The sequence below is a fragment of the Lissotriton vulgaris genome, chromosome 1_1 (assembly GCF_964263255.1).
Source record: "Lissotriton vulgaris chromosome 1_1, aLisVul1.2, whole genome shotgun sequence".
Lineage (NCBI taxonomy): Eukaryota > Metazoa > Chordata > Amphibia > Caudata > Salamandridae > Lissotriton > Lissotriton vulgaris.
This window is the reverse complement of record NC_141685.1, coordinates 1368226105-1368233604: the sequence shown is the minus strand read 5'-3', so window position 1 is coordinate 1368233604 and position 7500 is coordinate 1368226105. Positions and strand designations below refer to the sequence as shown.

The window sequence follows — 7500 nt, the reverse complement described above, 5'->3', positions numbered from 1 at the left end:
GAAGCACGTGCACTTCAGCACTGATTAGTAGCGATAAAGTGATCAGAGTCCTAAGGCCAACAAAAAGATACAGCTAAATGCGGAGGTGAAAAGCAATAAGGTGGGGTTGGGACCACCTTAAGAATGCAAGGTCTAACAAAAACGAACTAAGGATAACATGAGTAAAACATCAGGTTTCTCTACAGCATTTGGTGAGACAAGTGGGCCTTCTTTTATCTTCCATAAATGCAATCTTTCCCGGACCCCTTTATTATATAGCTCTTCAAGGAAAAAATATAAAGCACTTACAAAGGAGCCTCAAATACTCAAAGATGGTAGACTTCTGTTATATGGGCCATATACTAAAAGCAGCACGAAAACAGAGTGCAATAGGGTCCAAAAAACTTGAGTGACCCATGAGAGTATGCATGCAAGCCTATGGTATTCCAAACTAGAGATATACGCATGCAATTTTTGTTTTTAGGAGAGAATGTGCCTGCTGAAAAAAACATTATTTTTAAAAAGTGCATTGCAGAATATCAGGAATGTGCTGTGGGACACCTTGAAAACTTGCATACAGATTATGTGCACACGTCTTACAGTCAGTTGTTGTGGCCGAGTGGTTAAGGCGATGGACTAGAAATCCATTGGGGTCTCCCCGTGCAGGTTCGAATCCTGCCGACAACGAGAATCTTTTTAACATCGGCTACAATTTCAGAAGTTAACCTTTAGTATTTCTTCCATGTCAGTTTTATAAATAGGTGGCTTATTTTGGTGTCACTATTGCCATATCACATATTTATTATCGCTCCCCCTTTCATATCTTTGCTATAACTCTCGTCCTTCATTAGCGCTGGTGCAAACGCTTCAAATTATTATACCCTGGCTCTCTCGGTCATACCTGTGCATGCACTTGAAACTTACTTTACCAATAAAAGAAGCAAATAGAGAAATAAAATAAAAGTGCTAGCTGGATTAGGCAAACACACTTCATAAAACTGCATTTTCTTTTCTATTCTCCCCCATGTTACAAGCTTAACTGCTCCATGTGTAATTTCTCTTAATCTGCTGTCCCTGGAAGAGAATTTCATCTACAAGCTCTTTCTGTGTTTTTTCCTAGTCTTTTCTTTCCCTTTTCTTAGATTTGAACTGTTCCTTTACGTGCTCTATTTATGCGCCATTAATCTCATTTGAGCTCCTTGTACCTGCTGCTGTTTTCTCCACACCTCATACTGTCTTTTCCCTCTTTCTCTCTTTCTCTGCGGTTGGTGGCTACTTTCCAAAGCGTCTGATGCCCCAATGTTCCTTCGTCTTGTTGTCAGACGTGAATTTGAAAAGCAACAAAATTAACAAGCCTTTACCACTCACACATGGCAGGAGTTTATACTTTAATTCAATGAGCTAAGAAAAGTGTGTTGCGGGGCCCCTACGAGCCATGGTGCTTGCTTCATCATAATTAGGCATGCTGTCATTAGCCACAGCTCTGATTATGGGTCACTGAGGTCAGTTTCAATAATTCCTCAAAAACCTAACCATGCAGTCTCCCCTAACTGTGTAGTTATCTTGCTTTACTGCTGTTTGTGTGATTAGCTGGGAGGAGCTCACGGCAGCATCCTCCCAATAAAAGTGTAGATGGACCGTTCCTTAACTCTTTCTTGCTTCACATACAGATGGCTTGAGGAGGTACAGGGGAGATGCAGGTCTAATAAACAGAATAGAATATCTGCGCCAGGTGTGTTTCTCTGCATTGGTGTCCCATCACAGGCCCACCAGTGTATGTGTGATCTTTGACTCCTGCCAGTTCACAAGCAGGCGGCCAGGAAACGGTTTCAGCCTATCAACCACTGAGGAGATAAAGCCTTTGTATAAGGAATGAGGAAGCAATGAACACATTCAGCCTATCACAGGAGTAGCCCTGAGTGTTCCGAATTATAATTTCTTCATGTCACTGTACGTTATTGAGCCCAAGTAGCTCGCCGTGATCGTATAGTGGTTAGTACTCTGCGTTGTGGCCGCAGCAACCTCGGTTCGAATCCGAGTCACGGCATTGTCGTTGGCAATGTCACGGCAGTTGGGTTTTTCCTTTACAGAATTCCCAAATGTACCAGTTGTTTTTGTAAAATGTCTATTAAAAACAGATCCTTTTCAATATTTAAACGATCTAACGACAAATTATTTAAACACACATGATTATAAGATGTAGGTATACTGTACTTACTGACATAAATTATCGTTCTTGAACATATTTGCGGTAAGGGGAGCAGAGCTCTCCCCCAGGCCAATCAGAATGCAGATGAATGCAGTTGCAGTTGAGTGACCTGTGTTGTGGCTGTCTACAGGGAATGCACATATGTAGCTGTCTCGCAGCCCAATCCAGACGTCAATTGAAGACAGGTTTTCATGCAAATAGAGCAGTAAGTGCAGAGAAATGCTCACTCTCTAAAAATGGCATTTATACAATAGTAAGATTAAATCCAACCTCACCAGTAGATAGGATTTATCAATAAATAAATAAAGCTTCTCCTCTCTGATATGGAATTACCCCCCAAAAAGTATAAGGGAATACCCAATGCTAACCAATGAGAGGGGCAGATCTCACAGTAGTGAAAAATTTAATAGACTGTTTGATACTACTAGGACATACAAACTACCACAGTACATGTCTTACCTTTTACTTACATAGCATGATGCCCCTAGGACTACTTAGGGCCTACCTTAGGGGTTACTGATATGTAATAAAATTGGAGTTTAAGGCTTGGCAAGTAGTTTTAAATGCCAAGTCGAAGTGGCAGTACACTGCAGCACAGGCACTGCAGTAGCAGGCTTGAGACAGGTTTGAAATGCTATTTCTTTGGGCGGCACAATCAGTCCCTGGGTATATGGTATACCACTCTACAAGGGGCTTTCAAGTAAATTAAATCTGTCAGTCAGGTATACTCCAATTATACACATGATTAGGGAAGAAGCACGTGCACTTCAGCACTGATTAGTAGCGATAAAGTGATCAGAGTCCTAAGGCCAACAAAAAGATACAGCAAAATGCGGAGGTGAAAAGCAATAAGGTGGGGTTGGGACCACCTTAAGAATGCAAGGTCTAACAAAAACGAACTAAGGATAACATGAGTAAAACATCAGGTTTCTCTACAGCATTTGGTGAGACAAGTGGGCCTTCTTTTATCTTCCATAAATGCAATCTTTCCCGGTCCCCTTTATTATATAGCTCTTCAAGGAAAAAATATAAAGCACTTACAAAGGAGCCTCAAATACTCAAAGATGGTAGAATTCTGTAATATGGGCCATATACTAAAAGCAGCACGAAAACAGAGTGCAATAGGGTCCAAAAAACTTGAGTGACCCATGAGAGTATGCATGCAAGCCTATGGTATTCCAAACTAGAGATATACACATGCAATTTTTGTTTTTAGGAGAGAATGTGCCTGCTGAAAAAAACATTATTTTTAAAAAGTGCATTGCAGAATATCAGGAATGTGTTGTGGGACACCTTGAAAACTTGCATACAGATTATGTGCACACACCTTACAGTCAGTTGTTGTGGCCGAGTGGTTAAGGCGATGGACTAGAAATCCATTGGGGTCTCCCTGCGCAGGTTCGAATCCTGCCGACAACGAGAATCTTTTTAACATCGGCTACAATTTCAGAAGTTAACCTTTAGTATTTCTTCCATGTCAGTTTTATAAATAGGTGGCTTATTTTGGTGTCACTATTGCCATATCACATATTTATTATCGCTCCCCCTTTCATATCTTTGCTATAACTCTCGTCCTTCATTAGCGCTGGTGCAAACGCTTCAAATTATTATACCCTGGCTCTCTCGGTCATACCTGTGCATGCACTTGAAACTTACTTTACCAATAAAAGAAGCAAATAGAGAAATAAAATAAAAGTGCTAGCTGGATTAGGCAAACACACTTCATAAAACGGCATTTTCTTTTCTATTCTCCCCCGTGTTACAAGCTTAACTGCTCCCTGTGTAATTTCTCTTAACCTGCTGTCCATGGAAGAGAATTTCATCTACAAGCTCTTTCTGTGTTTTTTCCGAGTGTTTTCTTTCCCTTTTCTTAGATTTGAACTGTTCCTTTACGTGCTCTATTTATGCGCCATTAATCGCATTTGAGCTCCTTGTACCTGCTGCTGTTTTCTCCACACCTCATACTGTCTTTTCCCTCTTTCTCTCTTTCTCTGCGGTTGGTGGCTACTTTCCAAAGCGTCTGATGCCCGAATGTTCCTTCGTCTTGTTGTCAGACGTGAATTTGAAAAGCAACAACATTAACAAGCCTTTACCACTCACACATGGCAGGAGTTTATACTTTAATTCAATGAGCTAAGAAAAGTGTGTTGCGGGGCCCCTACGAGCCATGGTGCTTGCTTCATCATAATTAGGCATGCTGTCATTAGCCACAGCTCTGATTATGAGTCACTGAGGTCAGTTTCAATAATTCCTCAAAAACCTAACCATGCAGTCTCCCCTAACTGTGTAGTTATCTTGCTTTACTGCTGTTTGTGTGATTAGCTGGGAGGAGCTCACGGCAGCATCCTCCCAATAAAAGTGTAGATGAACCGTTCCTTAACTCTTTCTTGCTTCACATACAGATGGCTTGAGGAGGTACAGGGGAGATGCAGGTCTAATAAACAGAATAGAATATCTGCGCCAGGTGTGTTTCTCTGCATTGGTGTCCCATCACAGGCCCACCAGTGTATGTGTGATCTTTGACTCCTGCCAGTTCACAAACAGGCGGCCAGAAAACGGTTTCAGCCTATCAACCACTGAGGAGATAAATCTTTTGTATAAGGAATGAGGAAGCAATGAACACATTCAGCCTATCACAGGAGTAGCCCTGAGTGTTCCGAATTATAATTTCTTCATGTCACTGTACGTTATCGAGCCCAAGTAGCTCGCCGTGATCGTATAGTGGTTAGTACTCTGCGTTGTGGCCGCAGCAACCTCGGTTTGAATCCGAGTCACGGCATTGTGGTTGGCAATGTCACGGCAGTTGGGTTTTTCCTTTACAGAATTCCCAAATGTACCAGTTGTTTTTGTAAAATGTCTATTAAAAACAGATCCTTTTCAATATTTAAACGATCTAACGACAAATTATTTAAACACACATGATTATAAGATGTAGGTATACTGTACTTACTGACATAAATTATCGTTCTTGAACATTTTTGCGGTAAGGGGAGCGGAGCTCTCCCCCAGGCCAATCAGAATGCAGATGAATGCAGTTGCAGTTGAGTGACCTGTGTTGTGGCTGTATACAGGGAATGCACATATGTAGCTGTCTCGCAGCCCAATCCAGACGTCAATTGAAGACAGGTTTTCATGCAAATAGAGCAGTAAGTGCAGAGAAATGCTCACTCTCTAAAAATGGCATTTATACAATAGTAAGATTAAATCCAACCTCACCAGTAGATAGGATTTATCAATAAATAAATAAAGCTTCTCCTCTCTGATTTGGAATTACCCCCCAAAAAGTATAAGGGAATACCCAATGCTAACCAATGAGAGGGGCAGACCTCACAGTAGTGAAAAATGTAATAGACTGTTTGATACTACTAGGACATACAAACTACCACAGTACATGTCTTACCTTTTACTTACATAGCATGATGCCCCTAGGACTACTTAGGGCCTACCTTAGGGGTTACTGATATGTAATAAAATTGGAGTTTAAGGCTTGGCAAGTAGTTTTAAATGCCAAGTCGAAGTGGCAGTACACTGCAGCACAGGCACTGCAGTAGCAGGTTTGAGACAGGTTTGAAATGCTATTTCTTTGGGCGGCACAATCAGTCCCTGGGTATATGGTATACCACTTTACAAGGGGCTTTCAAGTAAATTAAATCTGTCAGTCAGGTATACTCCAATTATACACATGATTAAGGAAGAAGCATGTGCACTTCAGCACTGATTAGTAGCGATAAAGTGATCAGAGTCCTAAGGCCAACAAAAAGATACAGCAAAATGCGGAGGTGAAAAGCAATAAGGTGGGGTTGGGACCACCTTAAGAATGCAAGGTCTAACAAAAACGAACTAAGGATAACATGAGTAAAACATCAGGTTTCTCTACAGCATTTGGTGAGACAAGTGGGCCTTCTTTTATCTTCCATAAATGCAATCTTTCCCGGTCCCCTTTATTATATAGCTCTTCAAGGAAAAAATATAAAGCACTTACAAAGGAGCCTCAAATACTCAAAGATGGTAGACTTCTGTAATATGGGCCATATACTAAAAGCAGCACGAAAACAGAGTGCAATAGGGTCCAAAAAACTTGAATGACCCATGAGAGTATGCATGCAAGCCTATGGTATTCCAAACTAGAGATATACGCATGCAATTTTTGTTTTTAGGAGAGAATGTGCCTGCTGAAAAAAACATTATTTTTAAAAAGTGCATTGCAGAATATCAGGAATGTGCTGTGGGACACCTTGAAAACTTGCATACAGATTATGTGCACACGCCTTACAGTCAGTTGTTGTGGCCGAGTGGTTAAGGCGATGGACTAGAAATCCATTGGGGTCTCCCCGCGCAGGTTCGAATCCTGCCGACAACGAGAATCTTTTTAACATCGGCTACAATTTCAGAAGTTAACCTTTAGTATTTCTTCCATGTCAGTTTTATAAATAGGTGGCTTATTTTGGTGTCACTATTGCCATATCACATATTTATTATCGCTCCCCCTTTCATATCTTTGCTATAACTCTCGTCCTTCATTAGCGCTGGTGAAAACGCTTCAAATTATTATACCCTGGCTCTCTCGGTCATACCTGTGCATGCACTTGAAACTTACTTTACCAATAAAAGAAGCAAATAGAGAAATACAATAAAAATGCTAGCTGGATTAGGCAAACACACTTCATAAAACTGCATTTTCTTTTCTATTCTCCCCCGTGTTACAAGCTTAACTGCTCCCTGTGTAATTTCTCTTAACCTGCTGTCCCTGGAAGAGAATTTCATCTACAAGCTCTTTCTGTGTTTTTTCCTAGTCTTTTCTTTCCCTTTTCTTAGATTTGAACTGTTCCTTTACGTGCTCTATTTATGCGCCATTAATCTCATTTGAGCTCCTTGTACCTGCTGCTGTTTTCTCCACACCTCATACTGTCTTTTCCCTCTTTCTCTCTTTCTCTGCGGTTGGTGGCTACTTTCCAAAGCGTCTGATGCCCCAATGTTCCTTCGTCTTGTTGTCAGACGTGAATTTGAAAAGCAACAAAATTAACAAGCCTTTACCACTCACACATGGCAGGAGTTTATACTTTAATTCAATGAGCTAAGAAAAGTGTGTTGTGGGGCCCCTACGAGCCATGGTGCTTGCTTCATCATAATTAGGCATGCTGTCATTAGCCACAGCTCTGATTATGGGTCACTGAGGTCAGTTTCAATAATTCCTCAAAAACCTAACCATGCAGTCTCCCCTAACTGTGTAGTTATCTTGCTTTACTGCTGTTTGTGTGATTAGCTGGGAGGAGCTCACGGCAGCATCCTCCCAATAAAAGTGTAGATGGACC

At 41.1% G+C, this 7500-nt stretch overlaps 4 non-coding genes across 4 annotated transcripts; all 4 read left to right on the top strand.

Moving 5' to 3' along the window:
- The first annotated feature begins 584 nt into the window (after positions 1 to 584).
- On the top strand, positions 585 to 666 carry TRNAS-AGA (transfer RNA serine (anticodon AGA)). Its single transcript has one exon. It is a non-coding gene; the product is annotated as a tRNA-Ser (tRNA).
- A 1288-nt stretch (positions 667 to 1954) lies between these two features.
- On the top strand, positions 1955 to 2026 carry TRNAH-GUG (transfer RNA histidin (anticodon GUG)). Its single transcript has one exon. It is a non-coding gene; the product is annotated as a tRNA-His (tRNA).
- A 1499-nt stretch (positions 2027 to 3525) lies between these two features.
- On the top strand, positions 3526 to 3607 carry TRNAS-AGA (transfer RNA serine (anticodon AGA)). The gene has a single exon. It is a non-coding gene; the product is annotated as a tRNA-Ser (tRNA).
- A 2859-nt stretch (positions 3608 to 6466) lies between these two features.
- On the top strand, positions 6467 to 6548 carry TRNAS-AGA (transfer RNA serine (anticodon AGA)). The gene has a single exon. It is a non-coding gene; the product is annotated as a tRNA-Ser (tRNA).
- The last annotated feature ends 952 nt before the right edge of the window (positions 6549 to 7500 follow it).